The sequence below is a fragment of the Varroa destructor genome, unplaced genomic scaffold (genome assembly GCF_002443255.2).
Source record: "Varroa destructor unplaced genomic scaffold, Vdes_3.0 BEIS01000004.1, whole genome shotgun sequence".
NCBI classification, from domain to species: domain Eukaryota; kingdom Metazoa; phylum Arthropoda; class Arachnida; order Mesostigmata; family Varroidae; genus Varroa; species Varroa destructor.
Window position 1 is genome coordinate 49,380,460 of NW_019211457.1, and position 18,273 is coordinate 49,398,732.

The window sequence follows — 18,273 nt, forward strand, 5'->3', positions numbered from 1 at the left end:
GCAAGCGAAGTACAATATACATACAACCCGTAAACCGATTGTATAAATTATGCGTTCGTACCATTTGCTGTACATCCTTATGTTACCAACTGAAAATCTGTAGCAAATTTTCGGTTTGAAAAAAATCTAATAAATAAACTTGTCGCGCTAAATGATGCAAAAACGACCCAACTAGAATTCAGTGGACTTGAACACTGCACAATATATGGATATACTTATACAAATTGTTTCTATTGTTATACTTTAGAAGGTACTTGTTTGAAACGGAAATAAAAGATTCCTAAATGATATCCATCGGTGATGATTGTAGTTCGTATTGCTCCCGTTCGTTCAAGGTGTTTGAGAAGCACAAAAGTTGACACTGTTGGATTTTCTGTTTCATTAAACATTAGTTTGAGTGGTAAAGCAGCCCTGGCGAAGACTCTTTGTAGGGTTAAATAATGGAGAGCAGACAGGGAGTTTTATAGTGTAGAAGTATTTGGCAAAAGAAAATTTAAAAAAAGTCTCGTTTGAGTGGGAATTATGCAATGTTGGGCGCCGCTTCTGCGCACGTTCAAACGTAAGGGTTGGTATCTGAAATAGAATAACATAATAATAATAATAATAATAAAAGTGTATAGTGATTTTGCTCAAATATGGGACTTGTTGCAGTAGGTGATTTTTCTAAATAAAACTGAGTAATGATGAAATAATGCATAAGTACTAAACATAAAACACGATTTTGTTTCTCTGTAACTAAAATGACAAATGCAGTCGAATAAAGGAATATATCTGGGAAGATGTTTGCAAACCAGAAAAGGGGTCAGTATAATTTTAAATAAATTTATTCACTTGTTAATAAATAATAACATAATAAGTGCCATACTACGGGTGGAGTATGAGTCGTTTGCTGAGAGTGAGGAATATATTGGCATGAAGTTTGTTGCGAACAAGGAGAACGCTTACGGTATGCAAATGCCAACTTAGCTGGTATTAAACGAAAATCAACACAAAAGGATGAAAGAACTCAACACTCACTTCCGATAGAGTTTTCCGATTTGTATAAATACTTGAGTGAATTTTCTAAGAGCAAGACCTTCGTTAGTCAGATCTTACTGGAATTAGTTTACATTGCTAAAAGCCAGAGCGTCGGAATGTCGGGAGACGGCGACAATGTTGAATATCTTTTTTATTATGACTATACTAGAAGTGTTCTTAAGGTGGAACGGTAGCTAATTTGGAGTTTAGCTCTACCCAAACTAAGAAAACAATGCGGCTACCTCAAACAGTATGGTATAAAAAAAAATATACGTATAGGAGATGACACATATAAAAAAGAAGTATGTAGTTCACTGGCTTTTATAAATATTCCTTAGATTGCAGTTTTATTTACGTACGTTGTTTATATAGTACGGTGTATTGAACGAATGCTGTCACTAACCATTGTCCCGGCAGGCAATTTCTTCGAATCATGTTCAGTAGCGCCTTCTCTCTCACAACTTTCGTAGATTGTTTGCGTTACTTTTGCGCCGTTCTGTATTAATACCGGTACGGTTCTTTGCACGGTCTTATTGTATGCAAAAAACCGAGTTGATCACTTGCACGGGGATCCAGCAAGCGATTGACGCCGACATAAAACGTTGAAGGTTTAGAAATGGTAGAGCATAGCCAAACGACGATCATATGACACAAGGATTTCCTACAGCGGGTTCCTTTGAAAATCTCCCGAGGAGCGCCTCCTGGCTGCCATCGCTAGCTCGCTATTTGAGTTTTAATCCTTTTCCCAAGCCGGACAAGACTTTGAATTTTGGTGAGTTGCCGTCTTTTCAGCGTATAGCTGGGTGTACGTTTCGACAGCAAGCTGCGAACGATGATCCATTATGACTAGCGCGAATGGGTGTCATGATGTGTGAGATAAGCTCGCTGGTCAGACCAGTTGCTGAAATTTTTCTAGCTAACAGGGCAGCGGGGGCTTTTTCTAGCCCTTTTTTCTTCTTGTTGGTAGTCAGTAGACTGTTTCTTTCTACAGCTAGCATGGTTTTGGGGGCTTTCACGAGCTGCTGCAGAGCCGCTGTTTCATGGGGCAGCCGTAAAACAGATTCACCTCCCACTAGTATACCGAGTTTCGATTTTGCTAAATTCGTACCTAAGGCTCAATATATGGACCTTGTGACAACACTTTCACTTTTTATATTCGCACCTACTTCTCTAGATGATACAGGAAGGCCACTATGGTAGCAAAGTCAAAAATATCGATAAGTGATTTATTATTTGAGGAACTCAAGGTCACGGGAACTGGCTAAAATCTACCTTTAACTGACGTGAGCACTAAAGACAAGTTACAACGTACTAATATTAAATTTAAAATGAAAGAAAAACATTCTGCTAACAATTTTCAGTGCTTGTTGCAATTCGTATTTTGACCCTGATTCTCCAGCGCACTAAGTCATCATGCTGGTGCTATCTGCAACGTCAGTAAGATACATTTTACAGCGTAAGAGGAAAACAAGATCTAGGTGCGAAAATACTTTTCTTCAAATACCGCAAAAAGAATAATCTCCTGTTTAACGTTCCTTTACCGTAATGTGTATATTACAGGTATACACTCATTACATATCATTCATACCACAGTAAAACAGATAAACTTTGCTGGATACGTAGAGACCATTAAGTAAGAGAGGCACTGGTAGAAGTACACTGGTATGAGCACCAGTTCATAGCGTAGTGCAGAATTCGTAGCAAGCAATAAAATTTTCGCGAACGCGGAACTATAGGAGAAAACTGCATTTTACACATTAAAACTTACTCGTTAGAAAAAAGTGCGGATCACTAATTATCGAAAAAATATACCGAGCCAATTCCAAGCTGTCTTCTCACCCTAACTGGGTTTGCTCCAAGACGGTGCAAGACTTGCAAAGCCCTCTGCTCCTTCCTTAAGTTGCTCTTCACTTTAATGTATTGTTTCAATACTGTCGTAGTGTTCCTTTTGATGGGCCAGATGTTAACATGTAAATAATGAACTCTGCCTTCCCCTTGAGGCGCATAAATGTCTACATCTCATTTAAAACTAATTGTGCGAATAAAATTCAAAAGAAAATTACACAAGGTTTGATAAAAGTGCAATTGGCGTATTTTCGATTTTAAATTTGGGTCATGATTAAACACGGAGTTTTTAGAAGAAGATTTTGCTGGCACCGAATCGTCTCAGCTGAAACTCTTTTCAAAAGTTTCATAAACAATAATTTGCTAGATTAAATTCTAAGTTAGACAAAAGTGTGGCTTTCATACATATTTAACGTCATATTTAATGCAGAATTAGATAGTTTGCGTTAAGTAATAGAATACTTACCTAGCGAATTTTAGTCAGGTAATTCAGCCGGCCACATGAATGAAAACATTTTTAATTCAAAAAGTGAACACGTAGATTTCATTTTCACGTCCGATTCTTGTCTAAATGAGTCAAAATATAAGACGAATGTGCAGATTATTTTCATTTATTGAAACTAAAAGGCTCAGGCTGAAATACAAGCTTTTCATAGAAGATAGACTTTCAAGACTCATGTCTAGCGGTTCAACCAACCCAGTGGCATGCGGCCGTTGAGGCACGCTACATATATCGGAGCTGCTCAGGCTACTGATAGTAACCACGACATTCAAGAGCAGTCACCAAATCAGCTCCCTGGCCCTAGGGAAAATGCCTGGAAGCATCCAGTGTAGCCACAGACGGTCCATTTAATTGCAGTGACTGGTACAATCGCGTTCTCGGCGTGACAGCGGGCCAAGAATAACACTGGCTTGCGATTGTCATTAAAGAAATCAAGCATCCCTGAGCTTCACAATGCCAGTTTGTTTTTTTGAATAACCATTGGTTATTTTATAGCCCATATTGATTAATCGGTCCATAGAGGTCGACTGTGCAACCAGACCAGATCCTTTTTGAATTTATAAAGGCACTGTTTTACCATTTACTGGTCAAGCGAAACCGGCCGATTTTTGAGAAAGAAAGTAGTGAATCGTTTACTCTAACTGTACAAACTATATTGTTTTATTGATTCATATCATTGTCGATCGCCCTCGTGCTAGCCCGTAGTAACTTCACTATTAAGTAATAGCAAACCCAACAACCATCTCAAGTACACGGTACTTTTCGCCACTGAGGCTTGTCGAGGTACCTTACTACGAGCGAAACAGAACGTTATCTGCATTGCTCATATATCAAGAGTACTGTTTAAATTACTTTTTCAAGACGGCCAAAATCCATTTCAATATCTCGTCATGCTTTTTATTTTCGCTTCGATGCAAATGCGAGATTTGATAAGCGCGCCAAACTTCGTCCAGAGCTACTAATAAGCCTAGTTTGGAAAAAGAACTTATCCTGAAGTTATCCTATGTGTTAATCAGTAGGCACTTTTAAGTGCAAAGTTTCTCGCTAAAATATATGCATGCTCTTGAACACTTAATGTAAGATTTTACATGGTCTTAAATTTAACAGTTCACTTACGGGTCATTCACCTAACTGAGAAGATTGCAGTTGCGTATTTCCTGTTTAAATATTCACTACTTTCACTGTTTTTAATTGCAGCATGAGGAATATGTATTGAGCGTACACAGTAGACGGTTCTATACGAATAAACAAACAGCAGGCTACATTTCCGTGCTCTCGATAAGCTTTCTATTTAGCTTTAAAAAAAATTAACAATTTAAGACATTACCACAGGATCACAAATAGTATCTGTATTTTCGTTGCTTCATTAACTTCAATGTAGTTAAGAGTGTCGAAGCTTAAGTTTACGCAAAAAAAATTACCTATTTCATATTTTCTTCAGAACATTCAACGGGATAATGATGAAATAGCACTTTCATGAAATAGTTCGACATTTGAAATATTTTGGCATTACTATATGTTACTTCACGGTAATTCACTTAGATTGTTGTTTCAACCATCGGATTGTGGCTGGTGACCATTACCCAGAGTAAGGGTATACCCTAGCTTCAGATGAACGAAGTTCCCATTTTAGAGCTAGCTGTCATACAGTTTAAGAACACGAGAAAAATTTCATAAATACCACTGTACATTTTTTAATGGTGACATGGCTCGGCTTTCTCGATTAGAGGATTAGATAAACGGTGAATAAATGATAAGTAGATGCATGGGACAATGTGCTGATTCCCGCCATGACGTACTAGACTGTGCGAAGCTTAAAAGAGTGGATGCGGAAGGGAATGGGTTACCAGGAAAAGAATGACGGGCTAATTCATTGGAAGCCAGAATCAAATGGAGGCGTGTAAGATACAGCGAGAGATAACACCATTGTGATGATAGCATGGTATATGGGTGTCTGCGGTGATGGTGCTGATTGCCGTCGAGAAGCAACAGGAGCCGTGGCTTTTATTGTTGACGTGTGGAATGGCAGCAGGGTGTCGTTGGTGGCTGTGCTTGTGGTGATGGGGGTACGATGAGAGGTTGAGGTAACAGGAGAAGTGCCAAGGGTTATGGGTTTTGGGGGAAGCAGATAGCACCCATGGGTGCCATGCAAATGGCACAGTCTCGACGGCAGTGCAGGGAAAACGACGAGTTGCGTTGCAAAACTACTGGTAAATCGGTAGAAGCTGCCTCCCAGTTCGCCTGCCTTCTTTCCCTTCCTTTGGAGCCTACAACTTCCCCTTGTCCCTCCTTCTCGGCACCGCCCAGCTTGGGAAAACAGCAGCGGTCGTATAGACGGCACAACCATCATCACCGCAACCACCGGTAGCAGCAGCAGCAGTAGCAGCAACAGCACGACTACGAGGACGACGACTATCGCGCAAGCTAAAGCGGTGGGAAGCAGCGAACAACTAATCGCAGGTGGGCACCGACCAGATAACGAGTGGTAGTGGTTTATTCGACGCAGATAAACTACATCGTTATCGGCGACGCTCGTTGCCAGCATTCACAAGGTGGGTAGGCACATATATTATTTACATTAGTAGCGACTTTACCCATAAGGACTACTAAGTGAAGGCATAATAATAATACTGCAAAAATGTAATAAAGAAGTCATTGCAACCATTTAGGTGTGTTCTTTAAGTTGAAATAATAGCACGACTACTACCAGCTGATGTTAAGCACCTAGGCATTTTGCACCGAATTTAGGTCTGCTACTTATGGCTAACGCGCCAGTGACTGTTTAACAAGGATTTATTTGAAGCAAGCAAAAATCACTGGCTGTATATTGTCGGTCTCATATGTCTCAGTAATTAACTCAATAATTGGCCTCACAAAAAATAGGTTTAAACTAGAAGCTCATTTCTACTGTAGGAAATTTACACTTAAAAATTTTACCGAATGTGCCCGTGTAATAACCAGTTGTTGGGTTCTATTTTCGAAAAGCGAAACCTATAACTATCGTGTAATACACTGTATTGTATAATAGAAGAACGAATGCTATCTTGCAGTTGAGAGTGTATTTCGGTTATTTGTATCCTGAACCGAAAATCGCCTTAGGCATCTGTCGATTAGGTTATAAAACATTATCGACAGGAAATAAGATTGCACTTAAGTTTGAAACGTCCATGGAGTTAGTCTTGTTGCGTAACATCCTGCGCACGCTAGCCGTTCCGTATTGCTAGCACAAACACATACACAATGTCTGAAAGTCATGAAATCCGCTAATGGCCTACATGCTGCAGGACCATGCGTGGACATCGAAACGGATGACAATCCTCTCGTATGCGGTTTATTTTCTGCTAGCTGCTGCCTGTAAAAACTTCAATATTACAGAAGGTAAAACGCATATTAGCCATCTTGTCCCCTCAAATATAAAGAATAACCTAAATTTACTATCGTGAAAGATGATGTCAAACTATTTGTGTATAACATAAGAAATTACAGTACGACCTCTATAACAAGTAGCGATTCAATCTTTGCTAATACTGTTTGATTTGTTTGAAGAACGGGCGGTGCTAATGCAGTTAACGACTGGCGTTCGGGAGAGGATTAACACATTGTTTGCGGCACCTTACCCCACAAACAAACCGTAGCACCTCTTACGATACATTTAAAAGCACTTTAAGTTATTTATGCGATTAAAGTAAGTTGCAGTTTTTTAGCCAACAGTTGTATATAGGCTCGAGCTAGACGACTGTCAGAGTCAAAGTTCATGGATAAAGGCTCTTTGTTTAGAGGGAAGTGTTCGATGCAGAGATTTATTGAAATCTCGAGAGGAGTTTGGACTATAGGCTAAGAAGCACAAACAACTTATGACAGTGTCAAACTACTGAGAATGCCTGTTGAGGACGTTTTTTTAACCTTGGATTTACAGTATCTATTGTTTCCTCAACGTTCTCATACAATTGTAGTTTTGATCACTGTAAAAGTTCATCATTAAAAGATCATTTATTTTGCACTAATTTATCAAGTATGCTAATAAATATTAGAAAAAAAACATACGTAAGCATGCCTCCTAACCGCGAATATATCATGCCGTAACAATAAGCCTATCAAATTCCATGTATCCAAGGGCCAATACATATGGATTAAAGTGTATATCTCTTTTTGCGCTTTTAATAAAAAGTAAGTAAGTTCAACTATTTAAGCATTATAAAAACGCTGTAGGATAAGTTTTCTTAACGTTCAAGCGTCTCATATTGTTAGTTTTTTAACCTCTCTACTGTTCATCGATCGGAATTTACTTTATAGTCCAGCAATTTATCTCCTATCAACGAGGTGTTTGCACGGCTGTGCTGGTGTGAGCACGTTTTCCCAAGTCAATATATGGTCCACCGGTCTTTCGGAGATAATGTAACAGTATTATCGTCAGTTGATACTTCAGCGGACCAGGTCAAAAATTACGTGTTGCTGATGACTGCGTTCTCCTATATGAGTAACTACTGAAGTCACTAAAAGTGTATGTTGCAAATTTCCAATTGAAGAAAATAGTTCACTTACAGAACTGAAAGGTATATACAGTGAGTCGTTTTGCAAGTACTTGCTTAGGCGAGAATTTAAGCATAGAAAATGTGACAAAAAAGTATTCATTATATTATATTTAACAGTAAAATATTACAAAGTGAGCTGGGGTCATGCATTCAATTGCGTTCCACGTGACTCTGCATTCCGTGCTTTGACCCGCTTCGACATAAAACGGCATCGGCATAAGTACTCAGTAATATTAAGTATTTCAAGGTGAGCGCCTGACGTACTGCAGAACAGCTCTACCGAACTACTCCGTCAAGCTGAATAGGGACAGTCCTTCTGTCAGATGAGAATAGTGCCGCACATTTAAATCTGAGCAATTGCAATAAATTAACCCTTAAAACTTGTTTTTAGGATAGGCTTTAGAGTTACGTTAGAGAGAGGTTATATTTGTAGGTCAACAAAACTTTTTTTGTTAACTGTTAGGCTTATGACTGAGTATTAAACGAAGATTTGTTTTGAAGTGGGATCTTGGGTATCCGGTGATAATGAGAAATATTAATATAGTATGACTACACAAGGTGAATATTACATTTTCTGCTTTTTACTATATACCACAACTATAATTTAGATAACAACAGTAGTTAAGAAATGTGTCCAATAGCGAATAGCGTTGCAGTTGAGTGGCAAGAAATCCTTGTTAATGTAGGCTGAAAAGCTATGTGTGTAAGTATATGAGGTGCAAACTAAATTGCGTGGGATAACTTAACAGGATAGAATAAATTTAACATAGGGCATTACAGATCGATGGCAAGCGAGCATGTTGTGTCCCGTTATAAGGTGGACACAGTCCGTCATGCGGTCTTTTCAAGACTCTGACACACATTTGCTTCCGATTGACCGTCTGGGACTGGTCTGGCATTTCTAAGATGCATTCAGCTATCTAGATACCTTCTATAAACTATTTTAGTATATTATACCCCAAAGCTGATACCCGCGTAGAGCGCGGGCTTTATCAAGGATGATAATTAGGCGGCTGTGAGAAAAGCGATGGACCCACTGAATTGCCTTACCCGTTACTTGTTTCGCTAGCCTATTTATTTATTTAGCAAATGGAGAAGCGCATTAAAAAGCAGACGTGAAGATGTTTTTAAAATTCATCTATCGCCATGTAGTAATCTACTCAAATTATTATTAGTAGTTATTAATATGGTAACGCTTAAGACGATCGGCGGCAGATACCAACAAACGCAGTAAAACTGTCTGAACTCAATCCCGTAGGCTGTTTCCACTCGCTCAAGAGTACCTCTGTAACTTAATCGTGGTCACCCGTCTAGCGTAGCGGTTATATGATTATACCTCACCTTCCAACCGTCAGTTATTCCTCTTTCTTTGCAAGCGTTTTTTCGAAATTTTTACTTCAAGCTTTGTACGGACAGCAGGAAGCATTTCCAATATCCGTAAGAGCTATTGATATTCGTATGCTTTCCCATAAACCTTATCGTTTAGCGGCCTTACATTTTTTCCACTGCGCATCTTTCAATTGTCCTACTTGTTCAGTGAATCGGTACATTTTTTTGTTCGATGTTGGTCAGCGAGCTGGGAAGGCCGGCACGACGCCTTTTTTTTCAGGCGACATTTGATAGAGGGCTACCTTCTACTAACTGGAACACTGTTCTTTTCCCTATGAGTTTCCTGGAAAGATATTTGTGTGTATAGTGTTAATTTCATTTGATCGCTCTTTGGTGCGGCGCCTCTGACTTAGTAGAACGGCGCGATTTATCTTCGGTGAGAATTTGAAACTCTACTAGTAACCTGTACTAATCTTGTAGGATATAGGCAGCTTTGGAGCTTGCCACTTACGGGCCAGTATCTCGTACAGTGAACCTCGACTTGAGTTCTAAGCATCACATATTTGTTTAAAAACATTTGTTTTTCCTAAATATAACAGGAATTAAAGTTTATGTGCATGATGCACGAAAAAATTAATTCATTGTTGATTCGTAAGCTTATTAACGTCAGATCGCAGTAACATGTATGAATGTATCCAAATGATTTTACGCGCCTTACAGAATACAGCAAAGCAAGACAGGACCTTAAGTTAAAGTGCTTGAACATACTGTAGGTCCGAGTTATGTAATAGACGGCTGCTCTTTAGCTTCTTACCGTTACAGTGTACTGTAAGCGCTGCATGAAAGTGGGGTGCAGTACTTGCTATCTGCATTGACTAAAATATCGCACGAACACCAAATAACGAGTTCTCTGAGGAAAAGCTTGAAGAGTGAATGCAGCTTATGCAAATCACCTCCAATCCCGATAAAGTATGCAAAGATATTCTCGGTTGTACTTCTGTGTGAAAACTGAAATACTTCTCTACCAATACACTTTCAGCGAACTATTTTTTTTACTTTTCTACTTTATATTTGGACAATGCAACAACCTGAATCACTTTTGAACTCCTAATATGTGGTTAAGTTTCATGGCAAAATAGCTATGAAGGACGGTTTCGCTTGGACGAATCATAATTTTCTGTACACTAGGTTGATATCCTTTAGCGATACTCCTAAATTAGAGCATCAACTTGCACATTAGGCAGTGCCCATTTAAGAATTGTCATCTGCAGTCTGTCCTGCTCGCCCATCCTCGTAAAATGCTGCACACCACTGAAGAGCACAAACGAATTCAAATAGCTTTATGCGATCTTTCGAGATACGCTCATGCAAAACAAATTGTTGAAAAATTAATTATTGCTCTCCGTCGGAAAACCGTCTATCGTTTGCCATTGTCATCGAACTAGTATAGTCTATAGCCTATGTCTTTCTCGATTTTCTAACGTTTTCCCGTCCCTTCAAGATTTCTCCTGATGCGTTCGTCTCCTTCTCCTCCTCTTTCGTGTTTTTTTTTTTCTTGTCCTTCTCTGCTGTATTCACCTCATGGCGGCGTCAGTGGGTCATTTTCTCGCCTGGCGCAAACTAGGCCGCTGGTGCGGCCGCACACCTCTTCTGACGCCTGATTCCCCAGGGAAATTACTGTTGCGTGTCATTGTTATTTCCCATTTTCGTGTCCACATTCGACCAAACGGCCGCCTCGCGTCTACCGGTGAACTAGGTAGAAAAGTTCGTCGAACAAACAACGAAAGAAGAGAAACACTGAAACAAGCAGGGAACAACATTTCGCGTTTCAGCTTCGCTGGACCTTGCCGACGGCGAATGTATGCAAAAGCCCGATAACTACGCCTAGCTAGATATATATACATATATAGTTATTATAAAACTTTGTTGTAAGAGGACATATCGAATGTTTTATAGCTATTTGAAAATTATAGCATTGCTGTAAGTTCCTGTACAAAATTGCGTTTTCGTTATATTGAAACTCCACGTCACCTACTGCTTGTTGCCCCTTATCAGTAGCCTTAGTGGCTTAATATTTGTAAAATATTAAGTTCATAGCCTGTTACATAGTGTTTTATAATGCGAATAGTCAAGAAGCATCTTACATTTTTAATGTACGCAAGACAGCGAAAACTAAATTTCTTCTAAACCCTCAGTTCGATAGAGGGTGAGCTACCCTCTGTCATCGTACCTTTGCATCCCCCTATAAATTCGATTTTATGTTTAACTTTCAGTTCAGTTTTCTATATATGTAGGCTTTAAATGTGAGAAGCTGGCATAAGGCTACATAAAGCGCGTGTCACGTTTCGTCACTAAAAAAAAAATTAGAAAAAAAAGTAGTGTTAAGGTAGTCAATTTTTATATGCTCTATTACATTAACTGTGTTTCATTGTTAGCGATAGGCGGTATAATATAATATTTATTAGTGGTCGCAGATGCCAATGATGATGATGAATGAGAAAGATAATTGAATTCTAAATATTTTAGAGTGCGATGGGTTGAAAAATATGTCATGTTGTTTAACAGAAGACTCGGTTCATTCTACTTACGTTCGAAGGCATCTACACCACAGACTTACCTTCAATTACATAAGAAAAGCTTTTATATGATGCACGTCGCTTAATGGTAAGCTACGACGCTGGTGAGCGATTATTGCCCACCTGCTAAGCATTCAAGGAGTCGGCTTTTGAGCTTGCCGTCGAGAAAATAGACGATCAATTTTTTTAATGACAGCGAACAGCGATTTATTTGGAGTTTATTAATGGCGAAAACATATCAAAAGCAACTGAATCGCAATACCAGCTATATATGAAAATTTCTTTATCAAGCACTAAAAAACTACAGTGCTATAAATCAAATATAATGAGAATAATCCAGTAGTATTAATATATTATACAGTATAGAGCACTAGTGAATAATTTTTTACGTTAACCGTCTATGATTAAAATGATCATCCCTTGCAAACTATCTAACTCTATTATATTCCACAGAGCAATCTTCTGCAATAACAATGTCCTGTCTTAAATGACTGGACTGGAGATCAGGGCTTCTGGTCTCTTTTTAACTAGTAAACTCGCAACACAATGGGCTGTGTTTAAAAACGGCTCCTAGTGACAGCTGTGAAATAGACGGTGACGACCTACAAAATTCGAAAACGAAGAGTATACGACCAAACCTCAATGTGTCCTTAGTAATTCTTACGAGTGGTTGTGTACTCTGAACCTAAATCCGTCGGCCGAAAAATGCGCTAAAGTTCATATACTACGGGGACAAAGAAAAAAAAAATAAACGCAATCGTAGCCCATAGCTTAGCACAATCGAAACAACTATTTATGTGAAGAAGAATATTCTGTAAAAAATTATCGCCCAGCCGGCTGCTGGAAAAATATATTATCCTAGAAGCTAATTTCACAGATCCATGCAAGTACCGGAATTTTAACACATTAGTGACGCTCTATGTAGAAAAATAATATATCATGAATCAGAAATAAATCTAATTATATACCAATGTACGGAACGTTACACAATATCACCACGTGCGAGGCTATATGTATAAATTCGTGTAATACAAGTCTTGCGTAGACGGCGAGCCAAACGTAGATACTACGCATGCAAGCCTTGCAACACTGTCGTTCATGTGGAATGATCTGTTTAATTCCTACGGCCGATTAAGATTGTCGTATACACGTTACCATTTTATTGTAAAGAAGTAGCATTTAAAAAAACACCTAACAAATTTTGCATCGTTACATAGTTTTGGAGTGAATTGAACGAAAACCTCATCGTTCAACGCGCTTCCTGTCCTCTTTCAAGATTAAATGTGACGTCACTGTATTCAAAAGAAAAATATAGCAGTACTGTTTTTCTCCGGCGGCACAATCGTAGTCGTATAGGAAAACAACTCATCTGAGCTGGAATAGGAATTAGCTCTAGTCGGAGTATTCTTCTACACGGGTAGTGCTTTATGATAACTTTCCTTGTTTAGCCTTTCCGAGAACGGAAAGGTAGGCTAGCGAACAATCGATTGCGACCTCACAACCAAAGACATAACTGGCTGACTCACAGAAATGATCATAACGAAGCTTTCGTTTGCATCGTTTCAAGGAAGCTATTGAATAGCTGAACAGATATCTGTTAGCAAATAGACGCTCTATTTATGACGGGTCATTTTCGTGTGGCTAAGTGTTAATTCATTTTTATAGCGAATTCCCAACTGGAAATGGTATAAATTTATGAGAAATTCTACCAGCAGCGGGTTTAATTCACGGTGTCTTTTGTACTGCATGCCTTTTGCGTTGCAGGCACTAAGGGCCACTGAACGAGCCAATACTCCACTAATGTTCAGGCTAACAACATAGAATTTCACATCCTTATCCTTGACGGATTCTTAAGCAGATATGTTCGATGTACATTTCGCGGCCCTTTGCAGCACCGGTTAACGACAGGAAGTTATTTTTCGTATCGCAGCTATTTTAACACATAAGTTAGTTTCTGCGCAGAGGTCTTCTGTAATTAAACCGAGCTAATTATCGCAAGCCGAAATGTTTCACAAAAGTCCCAGTTGAATAGGTCGACTAGAATTATCTACACCTGTACGTTCTTGAGGTTGAGGCAACTCGGCCTCCGAAGAAGTTATGCAGGAATTCGTTCGAGGCCAGTGTATATTTCAATATGCTATGGGGTATGATGTTTTTGTGCCCATTTTAGGCATATTATGTAGGAACTGGATTCGTCATTCCAAAGCAGTGTATTAGGTTACCCAGCTGACCTACTAAGGATAGCATCACCTCAGAAATAAACGCCCATTTAAAGTTATGATTCGTATCTCGTTTACGTACAAATATGGAGACTGATTACACATCTATTCGTTAAATAATCGGTGAAACGTTCACTTCCTGACTATGGCGACTGTAGCGCGAGCAACAGAAGAGTAAAAAAAAAAATCGACTGATGATGTTTGTACTAAATGATCCTCTAGCATTAAAAGCCGATAATTATCGGGTTTTAACACCAAAGATACACTAGGAAATCTAAATTAGAGACAGAGTGGAGAAACGCTGTTCTTCACACCAGTTGAACACTATACTATATAACTAACTGTTTATGTTGCGACAGCTCAATCGGATACGTTTTTAGTTTCAGGCAGAAATCGATTTACATTTGAAGAGGAGGTGAAAATATACCCTAACTATGAAGAAACATAGTTTTTTTTTTATGTCATTAGTGTGTTGCTATGGCTATACTATATAGCCCTCTGATTTCGCGAAAAATAAATCATGTTTTCGTATACAACCTCTGAAATAAACTACGTGAGAAGACTTATGCTTAAATGAGTAGTGCAATGAACATTTGAATCAGGTTAAGTCAACTTTTTGGCATGTTTTTTTCGATTCTCTTACTCCTTTCTATGAAACAATCATAAGTGTTTGCAGTAGTGCCATCGCAGCTTCGTTTCATGAACGCGACATACATAATGCCTGAAACACTAGCTGTTTTATGTGAATCACTAAATTACCTTTCACGATTTGTTCAATTCTGCATTACTCAACGGTAAAAACTCAGTATCCAAAGAGAGGACATTTAATGGTAGTGAGAATAGGGGGCGAAGACCGTAGGGCGTACAGCGGCTAACATCAGCAGTACTAGCTTACAATCACTCGAGAGTCGTTTCGTATAAATAACGAGCTTCGTTCTCTTGCGCCCCGTCTCCTCTGACCTCTCCTTGTCTATCTAACCAGTTTTGTCACCGGCTCTTGGGCACGCGCGTTGTACGCACAAGAGTGTATCTAATGGGTGCTTATATTGAAACCACGCTGTTATATTCTCACTCGGTATTTTACAACACACGCGTCAGTGATTTCGTACTAGAAGATTTTTTGATAATCTTTATCTTTCAAAAAAATTGATCTTTTTGGCAATTCAAGTGAGACCCGTTTTCCTTAATCTGTCCTTTTACTGTTCATTTCCTCTTCAATTTTTCTCCATTTTCAAAAAGTATGTCAAGCAATGCGTTCTTTAAAAGCTCTGGGTTGAACCGTTGCCGAAGCCTTGTTAGCCCCATTTATGTCCTCAGGCGCTTCGTCAATGAATCCACGACGATCCCACTTACGTATTGCGCCTGAGACACCGAGTGAAAGTGAACTTACGTCAAAAACGACGCGTTTACCAAAAAAGCAACAGGAACAAGTATTGACAATCGAGGACCAAAACGTCTCCTGATTTGCATGTACGGCGATCAACCGTGATAGCAGAAAAAGGCATGCATGCATACGTCTCATATACGAGATATGAACGAAGGACACTGTAGCACAGCGGAGGCCACTGCATTGGTCGAGGATGTCGTTTTTGGGCTGTAAATAATTATTCCGTCCTAGTTCAAATCAGATTTTTCTGAAGTAAAACCCCAGAACATCACTCTAGAATATGTTCTAACAGTGCTTTTTGTTGATTAAAAATTTTATATACGGCCTTGAGATAAAACGGTTAATTGTATTTCAGATCGAATTGTTTCAGGTCGAGTATTCCGAATGATATTGGCCATACACAAACTTACATATCTTATAACCACAATCTGGTAATCAACTGCTACTACTGCGTAATTGTTTTTGTACTCATTAAAAAAAAAATACTTTTGTTTCTATCTTCGGAAATTTGAGATTTTGGATTATGAAGCAACATTGATTCCAAAATGTGGAGTAAGAGGCGTCTAGAACGAGCTCTAGGAGAAGCTCCCTTTTTTAGGAACCCTCACCAAAAAAAAAACAATGTTTTTTCCTTAAACTAGTTCATCTATACCTTTAGCCATGTAGAAATCTCATAATATAATGTGATTAGGCATGTAATACTTCACAAGTTTTCTACGCTTGATTTTTTCTTTAAGCATTCATTGTACAAGTATTAAAAATACTCGTTTTATCCACCCTATGAACATTGCGTTTACGATGATGTTTCTAAGGAGGTCGTACTTAACCGCTTTAACTTTGGTGTCTCAATGGGCGTAAAAACTGGAAAAAATGCTACATTTTAGAAGGCGTTTCCTAAGTTGTTCATGGTGCACGCGGCTCTATCTATTCGATTGGGTAATAAGGTGCTAAAAATAGTTCTTTTTCCACTTCCGCTCACTTCTTGTTTACTTTTGCTATAGAATTCGATAACGGTTTGCTAGCATATGAATGTGCAGTAATCATATGTAAATTTTATTGTAAGCGCTGTTTCAACTCGAAAGAGCTTTTCAAAGATGGGTATTCGAGGTGGAAAGGAGGTGCATTTTCGACATCTTCTATACTGTGCACTTTGTCGAGGTCAAAACGCTGCCCGAGACATTTGTTTTTATATAGTAACGGCGTTATCTCAGAAAAGACTGTTCAGGACTGCTTTACCAAGAAGGATATCCGCCACCTAGAAGATGACCCCGCTTTGGACGACTACCTGTGTTTAAGAGACGACCATTTAAAGGCACTTTTGAAAAAAGACGACCGGCAAACAACGAGAAAATTGACCGAAACGATCGGCTGCAGCCAAAATCGTCGTTAGCCATTTCAAGTCTCTTGGGTATATACAAACAGTTGGAGTATGAGTACCCGTAAACTCTCTGAATTCAACATGAGCTTATGGTTGAATGTTGCACTTCAATATCTCGCACGCTGTTGAGCATCGTTTGGTCGATTTTTGCACAAAATTTTCACCGGTGATAAGAAGTGGTGTCTGTATGCCAATACAAACCAGAAATCGAAATGGGTGGCCCCTGGAAAAAGCCAAGGTTCAAGGTCTAATCAGATTAAAAAAAAAAAGTTATGACCTGCGTGTATGAGTCTGATTTATTTACGTTGAAATGCTTTTTACAAACCGGCCCATTGATCGGCACGTTTATTAGGCCTAGTTGTTTTAAGTCAATTAGATTATTCAAAAGGAAACTCAGCAGAGGAGGTCAGGTCATCCTACTTAATGGCAACATAAGGCCGCACATAGCAAATATATCAAAGCTATTCTTTTAGAATTTAGTTGGGAGGCTTTGCTGTACCCTCTATATTCTCTGTACCTTACAACAACGAATTTTCACCTTTTCCGTTCATTGTGGCCTTATCGTCGACACAGATAGCAACTCAAAGCGTGCTTGGAAAACGTTGTCGACACGAAATCCAGGATCGTCTGACAAGACTGCATACATCATTTGGTAGAAAAATAAAAGAAAGTTGTAAATAATGACGGGGAATATCCAACCTACTAACGTATTGTCAGAAGAATAAAGGGTGTGGTGCTTTTCATTCAGTAAACTTATTACCCAACCTAATTAGAATTGTTATTTAAATACGGAATGGTGCAATTTGTATCTACACATTCGATATTTAAAACTTTTGGAAAATCATCTTTGTTTATGTTGACATTAGACCAACCTGTACTTCAAAAGGAACGATCTTGCCGTGCGAATTGGGCATACGAATCTGGGTAAATATGAGAAGCATCGCAACATCGGTGGATAATCTTTGCGTTGTTTTTGCATAATACAGCCATTTACGAAGGTAATGTCTATGCAGCACTCACGCCCCATGCCTGATCTTTAATCTAAGCAAAATGTTATATCTTTGAAAGGTTAACGAAACATTTTAGTAATTCCTGCCGAAGATAACACCGAAATAAAAACTTGCTGATAGTCCTTTTTCTCTTTTCATTTTACCCTACATGCTTTTAGGCATCAGAGATCCTCGTTAAAGTTCACCTATGTAAGCATAAACTTATTTCATGTATGCATTAGGTACACAGACAAATTGAATGGCTATTTACTCAATTAAACATTAGGCACAAACACATAAATAGATATTCAGCTACTATAAAGCGGGAATCGCACACATAAGAAACTAGTATGGTTTTTGTATCTAACAACTTTTAGGAAAGAACACGCGTGACTCGGCCTGCCCTATCTGTATGGTATAATAAGGCACATTGTAATTTTTTATAACTTAGACTCGAAATTACTGATCTGGAGTTGAAACTTAAGCAAAGCTGAAAGTT

The 18,273-nt window shown here is 38.8% G+C and overlaps 1 long non-coding RNA gene across 1 annotated transcript; it reads left to right on the plus strand.

Annotated features, from left to right (window-relative positions):
- The first annotated feature begins 5,355 nt into the window (after nt 1–5,355).
- Nucleotides 5,356–15,331, plus strand: LOC111249973 (uncharacterized). Its single transcript, XR_002673147.2, has 3 exons — nt 5,356–5,916; nt 6,649–6,742; nt 6,911–15,331. It is a non-coding gene; the product is annotated as an uncharacterized LOC111249973 (long non-coding RNA).
- Nucleotides 15,332–18,273: the final 2,942 nt, after the last annotated feature.